We start from the raw sequence: 22964 nt of genomic DNA on the forward strand, positions 1-22964 counted from the left end.
TCAAACTACGGAGCCACCCAAGGATCCTGAAAAGTCCATTTGTGGAGATGAGCTCCTGGACTCCCGTTAAGAAGACATGTTGTCAACCTCTAGATCCCTTACATGCCTGCACTTTTCGGCTTGCTGCTGCTGCAATCCACGCGTTTTAGATCTGCATAACTCCACCTCTTTAAACACAGCACCTTCACCCCCTGCTGTTCCCACCCGCCTCAACACCGTTGGAAGGGAGGAGAACCAATTAAGGCGGGGGGTGGGGTGGAACGAGCAGCTGTCTACCCTTAGCAGGAGGGCTCCTGATTACATACCTCTCCTGCTGCTGCTGCTGCTGGCTGTCCAGCAGCAGACTGAAGGTGGCTGCTGCTGTGCACAGGTATATAAAGGCTCAGAGCCTATTATGACACGCGCAGCCAGCGTTCCATTGCCACATTCCATCTACTGCAGGCAGGATACCTGGCTGGCTGAATGTCGCTGAGAAGCTCACAGAGACCGCCATAAGCAACAGTTTAACAGAATGCCACAGACTAATCAACCAAACTTTTTGGGTTGGGTTCTCTTTTATAGTCTGCAGGCATTAAATGAAAGAAGTCAGTGTTCCAGCAGAAGGAGACAACGTTTCAGAAAAGGCATTGTAGCAAACCAAAAAAGAAATTTTAAGCGCAGCAGAGTAACCAGCGCACATACCTGTTAGCTCAGGTGAGTTTAAAAGGCTGCTGTTGATAACAAGGGCATTTGCTAAATAGATGGTGTGTGTGCAACAATATACTGAAAGGTCAATTATATTGTGCAGCTTATCTCACCACCTGTAGTTATTTAGGTGAAAGCTCCAAAATGCTTGCCTAATATGTCTGTTTATCCAAAAGGAAGTAAAAAGGGAGAGCTAGAAAGATAGCATTGCATCACATTACATGGCAATGCAATGCACAGTTGCTGAAGTTGAACCAAAATGAGCTTGTAATCTGGCTTCTGCAACTTTGAACATGAAAAATCCAATGAGGAGAAGAAAAGCAAAGCCAAAGAGTCCATCCCAAAATCCGACAAACAAGCAAAATGAACAAAAAACATTGAATTCAATTCTTTCTGATTTTAGAAACTGCATTAAAGAAGGGGTGCACCGGTCCTGGAGATACTGCAATACCAGGTCAATGCGTGGAGTGGACAGAGCAAGCTCTTTTTCCATCTCCCTGTTCTAAAAATCCATTTAATATATGGTCCCCAGATAGGGGACGTATCAGATATTAAACTGATAAGAACAGATACTACACTTGATCTTAGCCAAAAGGCCGAGAAGCGATAACCAGAATTGGTTTCAAACTACGGAGCCACCCAAGGATCCTGAAAAGTCCATTTGTGGAGATGAGCTCCTGGACTCCCGTTAAGAAGACATGTTGTCAACCTCTAGATCCCTTACATGCCTGCACTTTTCGGCTTGCTGCTGCTGCAATCCACGCATTTTAGATCTGCATAACTCCACCTCTTTAAACACAGCACCTTCACCCCCTGCTGTTCCCACCCGCCTCAACACCGTTGGAAGGGAGGAGAACCAATTAAGGCGGGGGGTGGGGTGGAACGAGCAGCTGTCTACCCTTAGCAGGAGGGCTCCTGATTACATACCTCTCCTGCTGCTGCTGCTGCTGGCTGTCCAGCAGCAGACTGAAGGTGGCTGCTGCTGTGCACAGGTATATAAAGGCTCAGAGCCTATTATGACACGCGCAGCCAGCGTTCCATTGCCACATTCCATCTACTGCAGGCAGGATACCTGGCTGGCTGAATGTCGCTGAGAAGCTCACAGAGACCGCCATAAGCAACAGTTTAACAGAATGCCACAGACTAATCAACCAAACTTTTTGGGTTGGGTTCTCTTTTATAGTCTGCAGGCATTAAATGAAAGAAGTCAGTGTTCCAGCAGAAGGAGACAACGTTTCAGAAAAGGCATTGTAGCAAACCAAAAAAGAAATTTTAAGCGCAGCAGAGTAACCAGCGCACATACCTGTTAGCTCAGGTGAGTTTAAAAGGCTGCTGTTGATAACAAGGGCATTTGCTAAATAGATGGTGTGTGTGCAACAATATACTGAAAGGTCAATTATATTGTGCAGCTTATCTCACCACCTGTAGTTATTTAGGTGAAAGCTCCAAAATGCTTGCCTAATATGTCTGTTTATCCAAAAGGAAGTAAAAAGGAAGAGCTAGAAAGATAGCATTGCATCACATTACATGGCAATGCAATGCACAGTTGCTGAAGTTGAACCAAAATGAGCTTGTAATCTGGCTTCTGCAACTTTGAACATGAAAAATCCAATGAGGAGAAGAAAAGCAAAGCCAAAGAGTCCATCCCAAAATCCGACAAACAAGCAAAATGAACAAAAAACATTGAATTCAATTCTTTCTGATTTTAGAAACTGCATTAAAGAAGGGGTGCACCGGTCCTGGAAATACTGCAATACCAGGTCAATGCGTGGAGTGGACAGAGCAAGCTCTTTTTCCATCTCCCTGTTCTAAAAATCCATTTAATATATGGTCCCCAGATAGGGGACGTATCAGATATTAAACTGATAAGAACAGATACTACACTTGATCTTAGCCAAAAGGCCGAGAAGCGATAACCAGAATTGGTTTCAAACTACGGAGCCACCCAAGGATCCTGAAAAGTCCATTTGTGGAGATGAGCTCCTGGACTCCCGTTAAGAAGACATGTTGTCAACCTCTTGATCCCTTACATGCCTGCACTTTTCGGCTTGCTGCTGCTGCAATCCACGCGTTTTAGATCTGCATAACTCCACCTCTTTAAACACAGCACCTTCACCCCCTGCTGTTCCCACCCGCCTCAACACCGTTGGAAGGGAGGAGAACCAATTAAGGCGGGGGGTGGGGTGGAACGAGCAGCTGTCTACCCTTAGCAGGAGGGCTCCTGATTACATACCTCTCCTGCTGCTGCTGCTGCTGGCTGTCCAGCAGCAGACTGAAGGTGGCTGCTGCTGTGCACAGGTATATAAAGGCTCAGAGCCTATTATGACACGCGCAGCCAGCGTTCCATTGCCACATTCCATCTACTGCAGGCAGGATACCTGGCTGGCTGAATGTCGCTGAGAAGCTCACAGAGACCGCCATAAGCAACAGTTTAACAGAATGCCACAGACTAATCAACCAAACTTTTTGGGTTGGGTTCTCTTTTATAGTCTGCAGGCATTAAATGAAAGAAGTCAGTGTTCCAGCAGAAGGAGACAACGTTTCAGAAAAGGCATTGTAGCAAACCAAAAAAGAAATTTTAAGCGCAGCAGAGTAACCAGCGCACATACCTGTTAGCTCAGGTGAGTTTAAAAGGCTGCTGTTGATAACAAGGGCATTTGCTAAATAGATGGTGTGTGTGCAACAATATACTGAAAGGTCAATTATATTGTGCAGCTTATCTCACCACCTGTAGTTATTTAGGTGAAAGCTCCAAAATGCTTGCCTAATATGTCTGTTTATCCAAAAGGAAGTAAAAAGGGAGAGCTAGAAAGATAGCATTGCATCACATTACATGGCAATGCAATGCACAGTTGCTGAAGTTGAACCAAAATGAGCTTGTAATCTGGCTTCTGCAACTTTGAACATGAAAAATCCAATGAGGAGAAGAAAAGCAAAGCCAAAGAGTCCATCCCAAAATCCGACAAACAAGCAAAATGAACAAAAAACATTGAATTCAATTCTTTCTGATTTTAGAAACTGCATTAAAGAAGGGGTGCACCGGTCCTGGAGATACTGCAATACCAGGTCAATGCGTGGAGTGGACAGAGCAAGCTCTTTTTCCATCTCCCTGTTCTAAAAATCCATTTAATATATGGTCCCCAGATAGGGGACGTATCAGATATTAAACTGATAAGAACAGATACTACACTTGATCTTAGCCAAAAGGCCGAGAAGCGATAACCAGAATTGGTTTCAAACTACGGAGCCACCCAAGGATCCTGAAAAGTCCATTTGTGGAGATGAGCTCCTGGACTCCCGTTAAGAAGACATGTTGTCAACCTCTAGATCCCTTACATGCCTGCACTTTTCGGCTTGCTGCTGCTGCAATCCACGCGTTTTAGATCTGCATAACTCCACCTCTTTAAACACAGCACCTTCACCCCCTGCTGTTCCCACCCGCCTCAACACCGTTGGAAGGGAGGAGAACCAATTAAGGCGGGGGGTGGGGTGGAACGAGCAGCTGTCTACCCTTAGCAGGAGGGCTCCTGATTACATACCTCTCCTGCTGCTGCTGCTGCTGGCTGTCCAGCAGCAGACTGAAGGTGGCTGCTGCTGTGCACAGGTATATAAAGGCTCAGAGCCTATTATGACACGCGCAGCCAGCGTTCCATTGCCACATTCCATCTACTGCAGGCAGGATACCTGGCTGGCTGAATGTCGCTGAGAAGCTCACAGAGACCGCCATAAGCAACAGTTTAACAGAATGCCACAGACTAATCAACCAAACTTTTTGGGTTGGGTTCTCTTTTATAGTCTGCAGGCATTAAATGAAAGAAGTCAGTGTTCCAGCAGAAGGAGACAACGTTTCAGAAAAGGCATTGTAGCAAACCAAAAAAGAAATTTTAAGCGCAGCAGAGTAACCAGCGCACATACCTGTTAGCTCAGGTGAGTTTAAAAGGCTGCTGTTGATAACAAGGGCATTTGCTAAATAGATGGTGTGTGTGCAACAATATACTGAAAGGTCAATTATATTGTGCAGCTTATCTCACCACCTGTAGTTATTTAGGTGAAAGCTCCAAAATGCTTGCCTAATATGTCTGTTTATCCAAAAGGAAGTAAAAAGGGAGAGCTAGAAAGATAGCATTGCATCACATTACATGGCAATGCAATGCACAGTTGCTGAAGTTGAACCAAAATGAGCTTGTAATCTGGCTTCTGCAACTTTGAACATGAAAAATCCAATGAGGAGAAGAAAAGCAAAGCCAAAGAGTCCATCCCAAAATCCGACAAACAAGCAAAATGAACAAAAAACATTGAATTCAATTCTTTCTGATTTTAGAAACTGCATTAAAGAAGGGGTGCACCGGTCCTGGAGATACTGCAATACCAGGTCAATGCGTGGAGTGGACAGAGCAAGCTCTTTTTCCATCTCCCTGTTCTAAAAATCCATTTAATATATGGTCCCCAGATAGGGGACGTATCAGATATTAAACTGATAAGAACAGATACTACACTTGATCTTAGCCAAAAGGCCGAGAAGCGATAACCAGAATTGGTTTCAAACTACGGAGCCACCCAAGGATCCTGAAAAGTCCATTTGTGGAGATGAGCTCCTGGACTCCCGTTAAGAAGACATGTTGTCAACCTCTAGATCCCTTACATGCCTGCACTTTTCGGCTTGCTGCTGCTGCAATCCACGCGTTTTAGATCTGCATAACTCCACCTCTTTAAACACAGCACCTTCACCCCCTGCTGTTCCCACCCGCCTCAACACCGTTGGAAGGGAGGAGAACCAATTAAGGCGGGGGGTGGGGTGGAACGAGCAGCTGTCTACCCTTAGCAGGAGGGCTCCTGATTACATACCTCTCCTGCTGCTGCTGCTGCTGGCTGTCCAGCAGCAGACTGAAGGTGGCTGCTGCTGTGCACAGGTATATAAAGGCTCAGAGCCTATTATGACACGCGCAGCCAGCGTTCCATTGCCACATTCCATCTACTGCAGGCAGGATACCTGGCTGGCTGAATGTCGCTGAGAAGCTCACAGAGACCGCCATAAGCAACAGTTTAACAGAATGCCACAGACTAATCAACCAAACTTTTTGGGTTGGGTTCTCTTTTATAGTCTGCAGGCATTAAATGAAAGAAGTCAGTGTTCCAGCAGAAGGAGACAACGTTTCAGAAAAGGCATTGTAGCAAACCAAAAAAGAAATTTTAAGCGCAGCAGAGTAACCAGCGCACATACCTGTTAGCTCAGGTGAGTTTAAAAGGCTGCTGTTGATAACAAGGGCATTTGCTAAATAGATGGTGTGTGTGCAACAATATACTGAAAGGTCAATTATATTGTGCAGCTTATCTCACCACCTGTAGTTATTTAGGTGAAAGCTCCAAAATGCTTGCCTAATATGTCTGTTTATCCAAAAGGAAGTAAAAAGGGAGAGCTAGAAAGATAGCATTGCATCACATTACATGGCAATGCAATGCACAGTTGCTGAAGTTGAACCAAAATGAGCTTGTAATCTGGCTTCTGCAACTTTGAACATGAAAAATCCAATGAGGAGAAGAAAAGCAAAGCCAAAGAGTCCATCCCAAAATCCGACAAACAAGCAAAATGAACAAAAAACATTGAATTCAATTCTTTCTGATTTTAGAAACTGCATTAAAGAAGGGGTGCACCGGTCCTGGAGATACTGCAATACCAGGTCAATGCGTGGAGTGGACAGAGCAAGCTCTTTTTCCATCTCCCTGTTCTAAAAATCCATTTAATATATGGTCCCCAGATAGGGGACGTATCAGATATTAAACTGATAAGAACAGATACTACACTTGATCTTAGCCAAAAGGCCGAGAAGCGATAACCAGAATTGGTTTCAAACTACGGAGCCACCCAAGGATCCTGAAAAGTCCATTTGTGGAGATGAGCTCCTGGACTCCCGTTAAGAAGACATGTTGTCAACCTCTAGATCCCTTACATGCCTGCACTTTTCGGCTTGCTGCTGCTGCAATCCACGCGTTTTAGATCTGCATAACTCCACCTCTTTAAACACAGCACCTTCACCCCCTGCTGTTCCCACCCGCCTCAACACCGTTGGAAGGGAGGAGAACCAATTAAGGCGGGGGGTGGGGTGGAACGAGCAGCTGTCTACCCTTAGCAGGAGGGCTCCTGATTACATACCTCTCCTGCTGCTGCTGCTGCTGGCTGTCCAGCAGCAGACTGAAGGTGGCTGCTGCTGTGCACAGGTATATAAAGGCTCAGAGCCTATTATGACACGCGCAGCCAGCGTTCCATTGCCACATTCCATCTACTGCAGGCAGGATACCTGGCTGGCTGAATGTCGCTGAGAAGCTCACAGAGACCGCCATAAGCAACAGTTTAACAGAATGCCACAGACTAATCAACCAAACTTTTTGGGTTGGGTTCTCTTTTATAGTCTGCAGGCATTAAATGAAAGAAGTCAGTGTTCCAGCAGAAGGAGACAACGTTTCAGAAAAGGCATTGTAGCAAACCAAAAAAGAAATTTTAAGCGCAGCAGAGTAACCAGCGCACATACCTGTTAGCTCAGGTGAGTTTAAAAGGCTGCTGTTGATAACAAGGGCATTTGCTAAATAGATGGTGTGTGTGCAACAATATACTGAAAGATCAATTATATTGTGCAGCTTATCTCACCACCTGTAGTTATTTAGGTGAAAGCTCCAAAATGCTTGCCTAATATGTCTGTTTATCCAAAAGGAAGTAAAAAGGGAGAGCTAGAAAGATAGCATTGCATCACATTACATGGCAATGCAATGCACAGTTGCTGAAGTTGAACCAAAATGAGCTTGTAATCTGGCTTCTGCAACTTTGAACATGAAAAATCCAATGAGGAGAAGAAAAGCAAAGCCAAAGAGTCCATCCCAAAATCCGACAAACAAGCAAAATGAACAAAAAACATTGAATTCAATTCTTTCTGATTTTAGAAACTGCATTAAAGAAGGGGTGCACCGGTCCTGGAAATACTGCAATACCAGGTCAATGCGTGGAGTGGACAGAGCAAGCTCTTTTTCCATCTCCCTGTTCTAAAAATCCATTTAATATATGGTCCCCAGATAGGGGACGTATCAGATATTAAACTGATAAGAACAGATACTACACTTGATCTTAGCCAAAAGGCCGAGAAGCGATAACCAGAATTGGTTTCAAACTACGGAGCCACCCAAGGATCCTGAAAAGTCCATTTGTGGAGATGAGCTCCTGGACTCCCGTTAAGAAGACATGTTGTCAACCTCTTGATCCCTTACATGCCTGCACTTTTCGGCTTGCTGCTGCTGCAATCCACGCGTTTTAGATCTGCATAACTCCACCTCTTTAAACACAGCACCTTCACCCCCTGCTGTTCCCACCCGCCTCAACACCGTTGGAAGGGAGGAGAACCAATTAAGGCGGGGGGTGGGGTGGAACGAGCAGCTGTCTACCCTTAGCAGGAGGGCTCCTGATTACATACCTCTCCTGCTGCTGCTGCTGCTGGCTGTCCAGCAGCAGACTGAAGGTGGCTGCTGCTGTGCACAGGTATATAAAGGCTCAGAGCCTATTATGACACGCGCAGCCAGCGTTCCATTGCCACATTCCATCTACTGCAGGCAGGATACCTGGCTGGCTGAATGTCGCTGAGAAGCTCACAGAGACCGCCATAAGCAACAGTTTAACAGAATGCCACAGACTAATCAACCAAACTTTTTGGGTTGGGTTCTCTTTTATAGTCTGCAGGCATTAAATGAAAGAAGTCAGTGTTCCAGCAGAAGGAGACAACGTTTCAGAAAAGGCATTGTAGCAAACCAAAAAAGAAATTTTAAGCGCAGCAGAGTAACCAGCGCACATACCTGTTAGCTCAGGTGAGTTTAAAAGGCTGCTGTTGATAACAAGGGCATTTGCTAAATAGATGGTGTGTGTGCAACAATATACTGAAAGGTCAATTATATTGTGCAGCTTATCTCACCACCTGTAGTTATTTAGGTGAAAGCTCCAAAATGCTTGCCTAATATGTCTGTTTATCCAAAAGGAAGTAAAAAGGGAGAGCTAGAAAGATAGCATTGCATCACATTACATGGCAATGCAATGCACAGTTGCTGAAGTTGAACCAAAATGAGCTTGTAATCTGGCTTCTGCAACTTTGAACATGAAAAATCCAATGAGGAGAAGAAAAGCAAAGCCAAAGAGTCCATCCCAAAATCCGACAAACAAGCAAAATGAACAAAAAACATTGAATTCAATTCTTTCTGATTTTAGAAACTGCATTAAAGAAGGGGTGCACCGGTCCTGGAGATACTGCAATACCAGGTCAATGCGTGGAGTGGACAGAGCAAGCTCTTTTTCCATCTCCCTGTTCTAAAAATCCATTTAATATATGGTCCCCAGATAGGGGACGTATCAGATATTAAACTGATAAGAACAGATACTACACTTGATCTTAGCCAAAAGGCCGAGAAGCGATAACCAGAATTGGTTTCAAACTACGGAGCCACCCAAGGATCCTGAAAAGTCCATTTGTGGAGATGAGCTCCTGGACTCCCGTTAAGAAGACATGTTGTCAACCTCTAGATCCCTTACATGCCTGCACTTTTCGGCTTGCTGCTGCTGCAATCCACGCATTTTAGATCTGCATAACTCCACCTCTTTAAACACAGCACCTTCACCCCCTGCTGTTCCCACCCGCCTCAACACCGTTGGAAGGGAGGAGAACCAATTAAGGCGGGGGGTGGGGTGGAACGAGCAGCTGTCTACCCTTAGCAGGAGGGCTCCTGATTACATACCTCTCCTGCTGCTGCTGCTGCTGGCTGTCCAGCAGCAGACTGAAGGTGGCTGCTGCTGTGCACAGGTATATAAAGGCTCAGAGCCTATTATGACACGCGCAGCCAGCGTTCCATTGCCACATTCCATCTACTGCAGGCAGGATACCTGGCTGGCTGAATGTCGCTGAGAAGCTCACAGAGACCGCCATAAGCAACAGTTTAACAGAATGCCACAGACTAATCAACCAAACTTTTTGGGTTGGGTTCTCTTTTATAGTCTGCAGGCATTAAATGAAAGAAGTCAGTGTTCCAGCAGAAGGAGACAACGTTTCAGAAAAGGCATTGTAGCAAACCAAAAAAGAAATTTTAAGCGCAGCAGAGTAACCAGCGCACATACCTGTTAGCTCAGGTGAGTTTAAAAGGCTGCTGTTGATAACAAGGGCATTTGCTAAATAGATGGTGTGTGTGCAACAATATACTGAAAGGTCAATTATATTGTGCAGCTTATCTCACCACCTGTAGTTATTTAGGTGAAAGCTCCAAAATGCTTGCCTAATATGTCTGTTTATCCAAAAGGAAGTAAAAAGGGAGAGCTAGAAAGATAGCATTGCATCACATTACATGGCAATGCAATGCACAGTTGCTGAAGTTGAACCAAAATGAGCTTGTAATCTGGCTTCTGCAACTTTGAACATGAAAAATCCAATGAGGAGAAGAAAAGCAAAGCCAAAGAGTCCATCCCAAAATCCGACAAACAAGCAAAATGAACAAAAAACATTGAATTCAATTCTTTCTGATTTTAGAAACTGCATTAAAGAAGGGGTGCACCGGTCCTGGAGATACTGCAATACCAGGTCAGTGCGTGGAGTGGACAGAGCAAGCTCTTTTTCCATCTCCCTGTTCTAAAAATCCATTTAATATATGGTCCCCAGATAGGGGACGTATCAGATATTAAACTGATAAGAACAGATACTACACTTGATCTTAGCCAAAAGGCCGAGAAGCGATAACCAGAATTGGTTTCAAACTACGGAGCCACCCAAGGATCCTGAAAAGTCCATTTGTGGAGATGAGCTCCTGGACTCCCGTTAAGAAGACATGTTGTCAACCTCTAGATCCCTTACATGCCTGCACTTTTCGGCTTGCTGCTGCTGCAATCCACGCGTTTTAGATCTGCATAACTCCACCTCTTTAAACACAGCACCTTCACCCCCTGCTGTTCCCACCCGCCTCAACACCGTTGGAAGGGAGGAGAACCAATTAAGGCGGGGGGTGGGGTGGAACGAGCAGCTGTCTACCCTTAGCAGGAGGGCTCCTGATTACATACCTCTCCTGCTGCTGCTGCTGCTGGCTGTCCAGCAGCAGACTGAAGGTGGCTGCTGCTGTGCACAGGTATATAAAGGCTCAGAGCCTATTATGACACGCGCAGCCAGCGTTCCATTGCCACATTCCATCTACTGCAGGCAGGATACCTGGCTGGCTGAATGTCGCTGAGAAGCTCACAGAGACCGCCATAAGCAACAGTTTAACAGAATGCCACAGACTAATCAACCAAACTTTTTGGGTTGGGTTCTCTTTTATAGTCTGCAGGCATTAAATGAAAGAAGTCAGTGTTCCAGCAGAAGGAGACAACGTTTCAGAAAAGGCATTGTAGCAAACCAAAAAAGAAATTTTAAGCGCAGCAGAGTAACCAGCGCACATACCTGTTAGCTCAGGTGAGTTTAAAAGGCTGCTGTTGATAACAAGGGCATTTGCTAAATAGATGGTGTGTGTGCAACAATATACTGAAAGGTCAATTATATTGTGCAGCTTATCTCACCACCTGTAGTTATTTAGGTGAAAGCTCCAAAATGCTTGCCTAATATGTCTGTTTATCCAAAAGGAAGTAAAAAGGGAGAGCTAGAAAGATAGCATTGCATCACATTACATGGCAATGCAATGCACAGTTGCTGAAGTTGAACCAAAATGAGCTTGTAATCTGGCTTCTGCAACTTTGAACATGAAAAATCCAATGAGGAGAAGAAAAGCAAAGCCAAAGAGTCCATCCCAAAATCCGACAAACAAGCAAAATGAACAAAAAACATTGAATTCAATTCTTTCTGATTTTAGAAACTGCATTAAAGAAGGGGTGCACCGGTCCTGGAGATACTGCAATACCAGGTCAATGCGTGGAGTGGACAGAGCAAGCTCTTTTTCCATCTCCCTGTTCTAAAAATCCATTTAATATATGGTCCCCAGATAGGGGACGTATCAGATATTAAACTGATAAGAACAGATACTACACTTGATCTTAGCCAAAAGGCCGAGAAGCGATAACCAGAATTGGTTTCAAACTACGGAGCCACCCAAGGATCCTGAAAAGTCCATTTGTGGAGATGAGCTCCTGGACTCCCGTTAAGAAGACATGTTGTCAACCTCTAGATCCCTTACATGCCTGCACTTTTCGGCTTGCTGCTGCTGCAATCCACGCGTTTTAGATCTGCATAACTCCACCTCTTTAAACACAGCACCTTCACCCCCTGCTGTTCCCACCCGCCTCAACACCGTTGGAAGGGAGGAGAACCAATTAAGGCGGGGGGTGGGGTGGAACGAGCAGCTGTCTACCCTTAGCAGGAGGGCTCCTGATTACATACCTCTCCTGCTGCTGCTGCTGCTGGCTGTCCAGCAGCAGACTGAAGGTGGCTGCTGCTGTGCACAGGTATATAAAGGCTCAGAGCCTATTATGACACGCGCAGCCAGCGTTCCATTGCCACATTCCATCTACTGCAGGCAGGATACCTGGCTGGCTGAATGTCGCTGAGAAGCTCACAGAGACCGCCATAAGCAACAGTTTAACAGAATGCCACAGACTAATCAACCAAACTTTTTGGGTTGGGTTCTCTTTTATAGTCTGCAGGCATTAAATGAAAGAAGTCAGTGTTCCAGCAGAAGGAGACAACGTTTCAGAAAAGGCATTGTAGCAAACCAAAAAAGAAATTTTAAGCGCAGCAGAGTAACCAGCGCACATACCTGTTAGCTCAGGTGAGTTTAAAAGGCTGCTGTTGATAACAAGGGCATTTGCTAAATAGATGGTGTGTGTGCAACAATATACTGAAAGGTCAATTATATTGTGCAGCTTATCTCACCACCTGTAGTTATTTAGGTGAAAGCTCCAAAATGCTTGCCTAATATGTCTGTTTATCCAAAAGGAAGTAAAAAGGGAGAGCTAGAAAGATAGCATTGCATCACATTACATGGCAATGCAATGCACAGTTGCTGAAGTTGAACCAAAATGAGCTTGTAATCTGGCTTCTGCAACTTTGAACATGAAAAATCCAATGAGGAGAAGAAAAGCAAAGCCAAAGAGTCCATCCCAAAATCCGACAAACAAGCAAAATGAACAAAAAACATTGAATTCAATTCTTTCTGATTTTAGAAACTGCATTAAAGAAGGGGTGCACCGGTCCTGGAGATACTGCAATACCAGGTCAATGCGTGGAGTGGACAGAGCAAGCTCTTTTTCCATCTCCCTGTTCTAAAAATCCATTTAATATATGGTCCCCAGATAGGGGACGTATCAGATATTAAACTGATAAGAACAGATACTACACTTGATCTTAGCCAAAAGGCCGAGAAGCGATAACCAGAATTGGTTTCAAACTACGGAGCCACCCAAGGATCCTGAAAAGTCCATTTGTGGAGATGAGCTCCTGGACTCCCGTTAAGAAGACATGTTGTCAACCTCTAGATCCCTTACATGCCTGCACTTTTCGGCTTGCTGCTGCTGCAATCCACGCGTTTTAGATCTGCATAACTCCACCTCTTTAAACACAGCACCTTCACCCCCTGCTGTTCCCACCCGCCTCAACACCGTTGGAAGGGAGGAGAACCAATTAAGGCGGGGGGTGGGGTGGAACGAGCAGCTGTCTACCCTTAGCAGGAGGGCTCCTGATTACATACCTCTCCTGCTGCTGCTGCTGCTGGCTGTCCAGCAGCAGACTGAAGGTGGCTGCTGCTGTGCACAGGTATATAAAGGCTCAGAGCCTATTATGACACGCGCAGCCAGCGTTCCATTGCCACATTCCATCTACTGCAGGCAGGATACCTGGCTGGCTGAATGTCGCTGAGAAGCTCACAGAGACCGCCATAAGCAACAGTTTAACAGAATGCCACAGACTAATCAACCAAACTTTTGGGTTGGGTTCTCTTTTATAGTCTGCAGGCATTAAATGAAAGAAGTCAGTGTTCCAGCAGAAGGAGACAACGTTTCAGAAAAGGCATTGTAGCAAACCAAAAAAGAAATTTTAAGCGCAGCAGAGTAACCAGCGCACATACCTGTTAGCTCAGGTGAGTTTAAAAGGCTGCTGTTGATAACAAGGGCATTTGCTAAATAGATGGTGTGTGTGCAACAATATACTGAAAGGTCAATTATATTGTGCAGCTTATCTCACCACCTGTAGTTATTTAGGTGAAAGCTCCAAAATGCTTGCCTAATATGTCTGTTTATCCAAAAGGAAGTAAAAAGGGAGAGCTAGAAAGATAGCATTGCATCACATTACATGGCAATGCAATGCACAGTTGCTGAAGTTGAACCAAAATGAGCTTGTAATCTGGCTTCTGCAACTTTGAACATGAAAAATCCAATGAGGAGAAGAAAAGCAAAGCCAAAGAGTCCATCCCAAAATCCGACAAACAAGCAAAATGAACAAAAAACATTGAATTCAATTCTTTCTGATTTTAGAAACTGCATTAAAGAAGGGGTGCACCGGTCCTGGAGATACTGCAATACCAGGTCAATGCGTGGAGTGGACAGAGCAAGCTCTTTTTCCATCTCCCTGTTCTAAAAATCCATTTAATATATGGTCCCCAGATAGGGGACGTATCAGATATTAAACTGATAAGAACAGATACTACACTTGATCTTAGCCAAAAGGCCGAGAAGCGATAACCAGAATTGGTTTCAAACTACGGAGCCACCCAAGGATCCTGAAAAGTCCATTTGTGGAGATGAGCTCCTGGACTCCCGTTAAGAAGACATGTTGTCAACCTCTAGATCCCTTACATGCCTGCACTTTTCGGCTTGCTGCTGCTGCAATCCACGCGTTTTAGATCTGCATAACTCCACCTCTTTAAACACAGCACCTTCACCCCCTGCTGTTCCCACCCGCCTCAACACCGTTGGAAGGGAGGAGAACCAATTAAGGCGGGGGGTGGGGTGGAACGAGCAGCTGTCTACCCTTAGCAGGAGGGCTCCTGATTACATACCTCTCCTGCTGCTGCTGCTGCTGGCTGTCCAGCAGCAGACTGAAGGTGGCTGCTGCTGTGCACAGGTATATAAAGGCTCAGAGCCTATTATGACACGCGCAGCCAGCGTTCCATTGCCACATTCCATCTACTGCAGGCAGGATACCTGGCTGGCTGAATGTCGCTGAGAAGCTCACAGAGACCGCCATAAGCAACAGTTTAACAGAATGCCACAGACTAATCAACCAAACTTTTTGGGTTGGGTTCTCTTTTATAGTCTGCAGGCATTAAATGAAAGAAGTCAGTGTTCCAGCAGAAGGAGACAACGTTTCAGAAAAGGCATTGTAGCAAACCAAAAAAGAAATTTTAAGCGCAGCAGAGTAACCAGCGCACATACCTGTTAGCTCAGGTGAGTTTAAAAGGCTGCTGTTGATAACAAGGGCATTTGCTAAATAGATGGTGTGTGTGCAACAATATACTGAAAGGTCAATTATATTGTGCAGCTTATCTCACCACCTGTAGTTATTTAGGTGAAAGCTCCAAAATGCTTGCCTAATATGTCTGTTTATCCAAAAGGAAGTAAAAAGGGAGAGCTAGAAAGATAGCATTGCATCACATTACATGGCAATGCAATGCACAGTTGCTGAAGTTGAACCAAAATGAGCTTGTAATCTGGCTTCTGCAACTTTGAACATGAAAAATCCAATGAGGAGAAGAAAAGCAAAGCCAAAGAGTCCATCCCAAAATCCGACAAACAAGCAAAATGAACAAAAAACATTGAATTCAATTCTTTCTGATTTTAGAAACTGCATTAAAGAAGGGGTGCACCGGTCCTGGAGATACTGCAATACCAGGTCAATGCGTGGAGTGGACAGAGCAAGCTCTTTTTCCATCTCCCTGTTCTAAAAATCCATTTAATATATGGTCCCCAGATAGGGGACGTATCAGATATTAAACTGATAAGAACAGATACTACACTTGATCTTAGCCAAAAGGCCGAGAAGCGATAACCAGAATTGGTTTCAAACTACGGAGCCACCCAAGGATCCTGAAAAGTCCATTTGTGGAGATGAGCTCCTGGACTCCCGTTAAGAAGACATGTTGTCAACCTCTAGATCCCTTACATGCCTGCACTTTTCGGCTTGCTGCTGCTGCAATCCACGCGTTTTAGATCTGCATAACTCCACCTCTTTAAACACAGCACCTTCACCCCCTGCTGTTCCCACCCGCCTCAACACCGTTGGAAGGGAGGAGAACCAATTAAGGCGGGGGGTGGGGTGGAACGAGCAGCTGTCTACCCTTAGCAGGAGGGCTCCTGATTACATACCTCTCCTGCTGCTGCTGCTGCTGGCTGTCCAGCAGCAGACTGAAGGTGGCTGCTGCTGTGCACAGGTATATAAAGGCTCAGAGCCTATTATGACACGCGCAGCCAGCGTTCCATTGCCACATTCCATCTACTGCAGGCAGGATACCTGGCTGGCTGAATGTCGCTGAGAAGCTCACAGAGACCGCCATAAGCAACAGTTTAACAGAATGCCACAGACTAATCAACCAAACTTTTTGGGTTAGGTTCTCTTTTATAGTCTGCAGGCATTAAATGAAAGAAGTCAGTGTTCCAGCAGAAGGAGACAACGTTTCAGAAAAGGCATTGTAGCAAACCAAAAAAGAAATTTTAAGCGCAGCAGAGTAACCAGCGCACATACCTGTTAGCTCAGGTGAGTTTAAAAGGCTGCTGTTGATAACAAGGGCATTTGCTAAATAGATGGTGTGTGTGCAACAATATACTGAAAGGTCAATTATATTGTGCAGCTTATCTCACCACCTGTAGTTATTTAGGTGAAAGCTCCAAAATGCTTGCCTAATATGTCTGTTTATCCAAAAGGAAGTAAAAAGGGAGAGCTAGAAAGATAGCATTGCATCACATTACATGGCAATGCAATGCACAGTTGCTGAAGTTGAACCAAAATGAGCTTGTAATCTGGCTTCTGCAACTTTGAACATGAAAAATCCAATGAGGAGAAGAAAAGCAAAGCCAAAGAGTCCATCCCAAAATCCGACAAACAAGCAAAATGAACAAAAAACATTGAATTCAATTCTTTCTGATTTTAGAAACTGCATTAAAGAAGGGGTGCACCGGTCCTGGAGATACTGCAATACCAGGTCAATGCGTGGAGTGGACAGAGCAAGCTCTTTTTCCATCTCCCTGTTCTAAAAATCCATTTAATATATGGTCCCCAGATAGGGGACGTATCAGATATTAAACTGATAAGAACAGATACTACACTTGATCTTAGCCAAAAGGCCGAGAAGCGATAACCAGAATTGGTTTCAAACTACGGAGCCACCCAAGGATCCTGAAAAGTCCATTTGTGGAGATGAGCTCCTGGACTCCCGTTAAGAAGACATGTTGTCAACCTCTAGATCCCTTACATGCCTGCACTTTTCGGCTTGCTGCTGCTGCAATCCACGCGTTTTAGATCTGCATAACTCCACCTCTTTAAACACAGCACCTTCACCCCCTGCTGTTCCCACCCGCCTCAACACCGTTGGAAGGGAGGAGAACCAATTAAGGCGGGGGGTGGGGTGGAACGAGCAGCTGTCTACCCTTAGCAGGAGGGCTCCTGATTACATACCTCTCCTGCTGCTGCTGCTGCTGGCTGTCCAGCAGCAGACTGAAGGTGGCTGCTGCTGTGCACAGGTATATAAAGGCTCAGAGCCTATTATGACACGCGCAGCCAGCGTTCCATTGCCACATTCCATCTACTGCAGGCAGGATACCTGGCTGGCTGAATGTCGCTGAGAAGCTCACAGAGACCGCCATAAGCAACAGTTTAACAGAATGCCACAGACTAATCAACCAAACCTTTTGGGTTGGGTTCTCTTTTATAGTCTGCAGGCATTAAATGAAAGAAGTCAGTGTTCCAGCAGAAGGAGACAACGTTTCAGAAAAGGCATTGTAGCAAACCAAAAAAGAAATTTTAAGCGCAGCAGAGTAACCAGCGCACATACCTGTTAGCTCAGGTGAGTTTAAAAGGCTGCTGTTGATAACAAGGGCATTTGCTAAATAGATGGTGTGTGTGCAACAATATACTGAAAGGTCAATTATATTGTGCAGCTTATCTCACCACCTGTAGTTATTTAGGTGAAAGCTCCAAAATGCTTGCCTAATATGTCTGTTTATCCAAAAGGAAGTAAAAAGGGAGAGCTAGAAAGATAGCATTGCATCACATTACATGGCAATGCAATGCACAGTTGCTGAAGTTGAACCAAAATGAGCTTGTAATCTGGCTTCTGCAACTTTGAACATGAAAAATCCAATGAGGAGAAGAAAAGCAAAGCCAAAGAGTCCATCCCAAAATCCGACAAACAAGCAAAATGAACAAAAAACATTGAATTCAATTCTTTCTGATTTTAGAAACTGCATTAAAGAAGGGGTGCACCGGTCCTGGAGATACTGCAGTACCAGGTAAATGCGTGGAGTGGACAGAGCAAGCTCTTTTTCCATCTCCCTGTTCTAAAAATCCATTTAATATATGGTCCCCAGATAGGGGACGTATCAGATATTAAACTGATAAGAACAGATACTACACTTGATCTTAGCCAAAAGGCCGAGAAGCGATAACCAGAATTGGTTTCAAACTACGGAGCCACCCAAGGATCCTGAAAAGTCCATTTGTGGAGATAAGCTCCTGGACTCCCGTTAAGAAGACATATTGTCAACCTCTAGATCCCTTACATGCCTGCACTTTTTGGCTTGCTGCTGCTGCAATCCACGCGTTTTAGATCTGCATAACTCCACCTTTTTAAACACAGCACCTTCACCCCCTGCTGTTCCCACCCGCCTCAACACCGTTGGAAGGGAGGAGAACCAATTAAGGCGGGGGATGGGGTGGAACGAGCAGCTGTCTACCCTTAGCAGGAGGGCTCCTGATTACATACCTCTCCTGCTGCTGCTGCTTCTGGCTGTCCAGCAGCAGACTGAAGGTGGCTGCTGCTGTGCACAGGTATATAAAGGCTCAGAGCCTATTATGACACGCGCAGCCAGCGTTCCATTGCCACATTCCATCTACTGCAGGCAGGATACCTGGCTGGCTGAATGTCGCTGAGAAGCTCACAGAGACCGCCATAAGCAACAGTTTAACAGAATGCCACAGACTAATCAACCAAACTTTTTGGGTTGGGTTCTCTTTTATAGTCTGCAGGCATTAAATGAAAGAAGTCAGTGTTCCAGCAGAAGGAGACAACGTTTCAGAAAAGGCATTGTAGCAAACCAAAAAAGAAATTTTAAGCGCAGCAGAGTAACCAGCGCACATACCTGTTAGCTCAGGTGAGTTTAAAAGGCTGCTGTTGATAACAAGGGCATTTGCTAAATAGATGGTGTGTGTGCAACAATATACTGAAAGGTCAATTATATTGTGCAGCTTATCTCACCACCTGTAGTTATTTAGGTGAAAGCTCCAAAATGCTTGCCTAATATGTCTGTTTATCCAAAAGGAAGTAAAAAGGGAGAGCTAGAAAGATAGCATTGCATCACATTACATGGCAATGCAATGCACAGTTGCTGAAGTTGAACCAAAATGAGCTTGTAATCTGGCTTCTGCAACTTTGAACATGAAAAATCCAATGAGGAGAAGAAAAGCAAAGCCAAAGAGTCCATCCCAAAATCCGACAAACAAGCAAAATGAACAAAAAACATTGAATTCAATTCTTTCTGATTTTAGAAACTGCATTAAAGAAGGGGTGCACCGGTCCTGGCGATACTGCAATACCAGGTCAATGCGTGGAGTGGACAGAGCAAGCTCTTTTTCCATCTCCCTGTTCTAAAAATCCATTTAATATATGGTCCCCAGATAGGGGACGTATCAGATATTAAACTGATAAGAACAGATACTACACTTGATCTTAGCCAAAAGGCCGAGAAGCGATAACCAGAATTGGTTTCAAACTACGGAGCCACCCAAGGATCCTGAAAAGTCCATTTGTGGAGATGAGCTCCTGGACTCCCGTTAAGAAGACATGTTGTCAACCTCTAGATCCCTTACATGCCTGCACTTTTCGGCTTGCTGCTGCTGCAATCCACGCGTTTTAGATCTGCATAACTCCACCTCTTTAAACACAGCACCTTCACCCCCTGCTGTTCCCACCCGCCTCAACACCGTTGGAAGGGAGGAGAACCAATTAAGGCGGGGGGTGGGGTGGAACGAGCAGCTGTCTACCCTTAGCAGGAGGGCTCCTGATTACATACCTCTCCTGCTGCTGCTGCTGGCTGTCCAGCAGCAGACTGAAGGTGGCTGCTGCTGTGCACAGGTATATAAAGGCTCAGAGCCTATTATGACACGCGCAGCCAGCGTTCCATTGCCACATTCCATCTACTGCAGGCAGGATACCTGGCTGGCTGAATGTCGCTGAGAAGCTCACAGAGACCGCCATAAGCAACAGTTTAACAGAATGCCACAGACTAATCAACCAAACTTTTTGGGTTGGGTTCTCTTTTATAGTCTGCAGGCATTAAATGAAAGAAGTCAGTGTTCCAGCAGAAGGAGACAACGTTTCAGAAAAGGCATTGTAGCAAACCAAAAAAGAAATTTTAAGCGCAGCAGAGTAACCAGCGCACATACCTGTTAGCTCAGGTGAGTTTAAAAGGCTGCTGTTGATAACAAGGGCATTTGCTAAATAGATGGTGTGTGTGCAACAATATACTGAAAGGTCAATTATATTGTGCAGCTTATCTCACCACCTGTAGTTATTTAGGTGAAAGCTCCAAAATGCTTGCCTAATATGTCTGTTTATCCAAAAGGAAGTAAAAAGGGAGAGCTAGAAAGATAGCATTGCATCACATTACATGGCAATGCAATGCACAGTTGCTGAAGTTGAACCAAAATGAGCTTGTAATCTGGCTTCTGCAACTTTGAACATGAAAAATCCAATGAGGAGAAGAAAAGCAAAGCCAAAGAGTCCATCCCAAAATCCGACAAACAAGCAAAATGAACAAAAAACATTGAATTCAATTCTTTCTGATTTTAGAAACTGCATTAAAGAAGGGGTGCACCGGTCCTGGAGATACTGCAATACCAGGTCAATGCGTGGAGTGGACAGAGCAAGCTCTTTTTCCATCTCCCTGTTCTAAAAATCCATTTAATATATGGTCCCCAGATAGGGGACGTATCAGATATTAAACTGATAAGAACAGATACTACACTTGATCTTAGCCAAAAGGCCGAGAAGCGATAACCAGAATTGGTTTCAAACTACGGAGCCACCCAAGGATCCTGAAAAGTCCATTTGTGGAGATGAGCTCCTGGACTCCCGTTAAGAAGACATGTTGTCAACCTCTAGATCCCTTACATGCCTGCACTTTTCGGCTTGCTGCTGCTGCAATCCACGCGTTTTAGATCTGCATAACTCCACCTCTTTAAACACAGCACCTTCACCCCCTGCTGTTCCCACCCGCCTCAACACCGTTGGAAGGGAGGAGAACCAATTAAGGCGGGGGGTGGGGTGGAACGAGCAGCTGTCTACCCTTAGCAGGAGGGCTCCTGATTACATACCTCTCCTGCTGCTGCTGCTGCTGGCTGTCCAGCAGCAGACTGAAGGTGGCTGCTGCTGTGCACAGGTATATAAAGGCTCAGAGCCTATTATGACACGCGCAGCCAGCGTTCCATTGCCACATTCCATCTACTGCAGGCAGGATACCTGGCTGGCTGAATGTCGCTGAGAAGCTCACAGAGACCGCCATAAGCAACAGTTTAACAGAATGCCACAGACTAATCAACCAAACTTTTTGGGTTGGGTTCTCTTTTATAGTCTGCAGGCATTAAATGAAAGAAGTCAGTGTTCCAGCAGAAGGAGACAACGTTTCAGAAAAGGCATTGTAGCAAACCAAAAAAGAAATTTTAAGCGCAGCAGAGTAACCAGCGCACATACCTGTTAGCTCAGGTGAGTTTAAAAGGCTGCTGTTGATAACAAGGGCATTTGCTAAATAGATGGTGTGTGTGCAACAATATACTGAAAGGTCAATTATATTGTGCAGCTTATCTCACCACCTGTAGTTATTTAGGTGAAAGCTCCAAAATGCTTGCCTAATGTCTGTTTATCCAAAAGGAAGTAAAAAGGGAGAGCTAGAAAGATAGCATTGCATCACATTACATGGCAATGCAATGCACAGTTGCTGAAGTTGAACCAAAATGAGCTTGTAATCTGGCTTCTGCAACTTTGAACATGAAAAATCCAATGAGGAGAAGAAAAGCAAAGCCAAAGAGTCCATCCCAAAATCCGACAAACAAGCAAAATGAACAAAAAACATTGAATTCAATTCTTTCTGATTTTAGAAACTGCATTAAAGAAGGGGTGCACCGGTCCTGGAGATACTGCAATACCAGGTCAATGCGTGGAGTGGACAGAGCAAGCTCTTTTTCCATCTCCCTGTTCTAAAAATCCATTTAATATATGGTCCCCAGATAGGGGACGTATCAGATATTAAACTGATAAGAACAGATACTACACTTGATCTTAGCCAAAAGGCCGAGAAGCGATAACCAGAATTGGTTTCAAACTACGGAGCCACCCAAGGATCCTGAAAAGTCCATTTGTGGAGATGAGCTCCTGGACTCCCGTTAAGAAGACATGTTGTCAACCTCTAGATCCCTTACATGCCTGCACTTTTCGGCTTGCTGCTGCTGCAATCCACGCGTTTTAGATCTGCATAACTCCACCTCTTTAAACACAGCACCTTCACCCCCTGCTGTTCCCACCCGCCTCAACACCGTTGGAAGGGAGGAGAACCAATTAAGGCGGGGGGTGGGGTGGAACGAGCAGCTGTCTACCCTTAGCAGGAGGGCTCCTGATTACATACCTCTCCTGCTGCTGCTGCTGCTGGCTGTCCAGCAGCAGACTGAAGGTGGCTGCTGCTGTGCACAGGTATATAAAGGCTCAGAGCCTATTATGACACGCGCAGCCAGCGTTCCATTGCCACATTCCATCTACTGCAGGCAGGATACCTGGCTGGCTGAATGTCGCTGAGAAGCTCACAGAGACCGCCATAAGCAACAGTTTAACAGAATGCCACAGACTAATCAACCAAACTTTTTGGGTTGGGTTCTCTTTTATAGTCTGCAGGCATTAAATGAAAGAAGTCAGTGTTCCAGCAGAAGGAGACAACGTTTCAGAAAAGGCATTGTAGCAAACCAAAAAAGAAATTTTAAGCGCAGCAGAGTAACCAGCGCACATACCTGTTAGCTCAGGTGAGTTTAAAAGGCTGCTGTTGATAACAAGGGCATTTGCTAAATAGATGGTGTGTGTGCAACAATATACTGAAA

General features: G+C 45.0%; 17 non-coding genes across 17 annotated transcripts; all 17 read right to left on the reverse strand.

Moving 5' to 3' along the window:
* Positions 1-1101: 1101 nt before the first annotated feature.
* LOC141231901 (U2 spliceosomal RNA) lies at positions 1102-1292 on the reverse strand. The gene has a single exon (XR_012298172.1). It is a non-coding gene; the product is annotated as a U2 spliceosomal RNA (small nuclear RNA).
* A 1115-nt stretch (positions 1293-2407) lies between these two features.
* Positions 2408-2598, reverse strand: LOC141231673 (U2 spliceosomal RNA). The gene has a single exon (XR_012297985.1). It is a non-coding gene; the product is annotated as a U2 spliceosomal RNA (small nuclear RNA).
* A 1115-nt stretch (positions 2599-3713) lies between these two features.
* On the reverse strand, positions 3714-3904 carry LOC141231902 (U2 spliceosomal RNA). Its single transcript, XR_012298173.1, has one exon. It is a non-coding gene; the product is annotated as a U2 spliceosomal RNA (small nuclear RNA).
* Positions 3905-5019: 1115 nt separating this feature from the next.
* Positions 5020-5210, reverse strand: LOC141231903 (U2 spliceosomal RNA). The gene has a single exon (XR_012298174.1). It is a non-coding gene; the product is annotated as a U2 spliceosomal RNA (small nuclear RNA).
* A 1115-nt stretch (positions 5211-6325) lies between these two features.
* LOC141231904 (U2 spliceosomal RNA) lies at positions 6326-6516 on the reverse strand. The gene has a single exon (XR_012298175.1). It is a non-coding gene; the product is annotated as a U2 spliceosomal RNA (small nuclear RNA).
* A 1115-nt stretch (positions 6517-7631) lies between these two features.
* LOC141231674 (U2 spliceosomal RNA) lies at positions 7632-7822 on the reverse strand. Its single transcript, XR_012297986.1, has one exon. It is a non-coding gene; the product is annotated as a U2 spliceosomal RNA (small nuclear RNA).
* A 1115-nt stretch (positions 7823-8937) lies between these two features.
* On the reverse strand, positions 8938-9128 carry LOC141231906 (U2 spliceosomal RNA). The gene has a single exon (XR_012298176.1). It is a non-coding gene; the product is annotated as a U2 spliceosomal RNA (small nuclear RNA).
* Positions 9129-10243: 1115 nt separating this feature from the next.
* Positions 10244-10434, reverse strand: LOC141231685 (U2 spliceosomal RNA). The gene has a single exon (XR_012297996.1). It is a non-coding gene; the product is annotated as a U2 spliceosomal RNA (small nuclear RNA).
* A 1115-nt stretch (positions 10435-11549) lies between these two features.
* On the reverse strand, positions 11550-11740 carry LOC141231908 (U2 spliceosomal RNA). Its single transcript, XR_012298178.1, has one exon. It is a non-coding gene; the product is annotated as a U2 spliceosomal RNA (small nuclear RNA).
* Positions 11741-12855: 1115 nt separating this feature from the next.
* Positions 12856-13046, reverse strand: LOC141231909 (U2 spliceosomal RNA). Its single transcript, XR_012298179.1, has one exon. It is a non-coding gene; the product is annotated as a U2 spliceosomal RNA (small nuclear RNA).
* A 1114-nt stretch (positions 13047-14160) lies between these two features.
* On the reverse strand, positions 14161-14351 carry LOC141231910 (U2 spliceosomal RNA). The gene has a single exon (XR_012298180.1). It is a non-coding gene; the product is annotated as a U2 spliceosomal RNA (small nuclear RNA).
* Positions 14352-15466: 1115 nt separating this feature from the next.
* LOC141231911 (U2 spliceosomal RNA) lies at positions 15467-15657 on the reverse strand. Its single transcript, XR_012298181.1, has one exon. It is a non-coding gene; the product is annotated as a U2 spliceosomal RNA (small nuclear RNA).
* A 1115-nt stretch (positions 15658-16772) lies between these two features.
* On the reverse strand, positions 16773-16963 carry LOC141231912 (U2 spliceosomal RNA). Its single transcript, XR_012298182.1, has one exon. It is a non-coding gene; the product is annotated as a U2 spliceosomal RNA (small nuclear RNA).
* A 1115-nt stretch (positions 16964-18078) lies between these two features.
* Positions 18079-18269, reverse strand: LOC141231769 (U2 spliceosomal RNA). The gene has a single exon (XR_012298079.1). It is a non-coding gene; the product is annotated as a U2 spliceosomal RNA (small nuclear RNA).
* A 1115-nt stretch (positions 18270-19384) lies between these two features.
* LOC141231679 (U2 spliceosomal RNA) lies at positions 19385-19575 on the reverse strand. The gene has a single exon (XR_012297991.1). It is a non-coding gene; the product is annotated as a U2 spliceosomal RNA (small nuclear RNA).
* Positions 19576-20687: 1112 nt separating this feature from the next.
* LOC141231913 (U2 spliceosomal RNA) lies at positions 20688-20878 on the reverse strand. The gene has a single exon (XR_012298183.1). It is a non-coding gene; the product is annotated as a U2 spliceosomal RNA (small nuclear RNA).
* Positions 20879-21991: 1113 nt separating this feature from the next.
* On the reverse strand, positions 21992-22182 carry LOC141231914 (U2 spliceosomal RNA). Its single transcript, XR_012298184.1, has one exon. It is a non-coding gene; the product is annotated as a U2 spliceosomal RNA (small nuclear RNA).
* Between the last annotated feature and the right edge of the window lie 782 nt (positions 22183-22964).

The sequence above is a fragment of the Phyllobates terribilis genome, unplaced genomic scaffold, assembly GCF_046119375.1.
Source record: "Phyllobates terribilis strain yellow unplaced genomic scaffold, ASM4611937v1 Scaffold_538__1_contigs__length_1162401, whole genome shotgun sequence".
Taxonomy (NCBI): Eukaryota; Metazoa; Chordata; class Amphibia; order Anura; family Dendrobatidae; genus Phyllobates; species Phyllobates terribilis.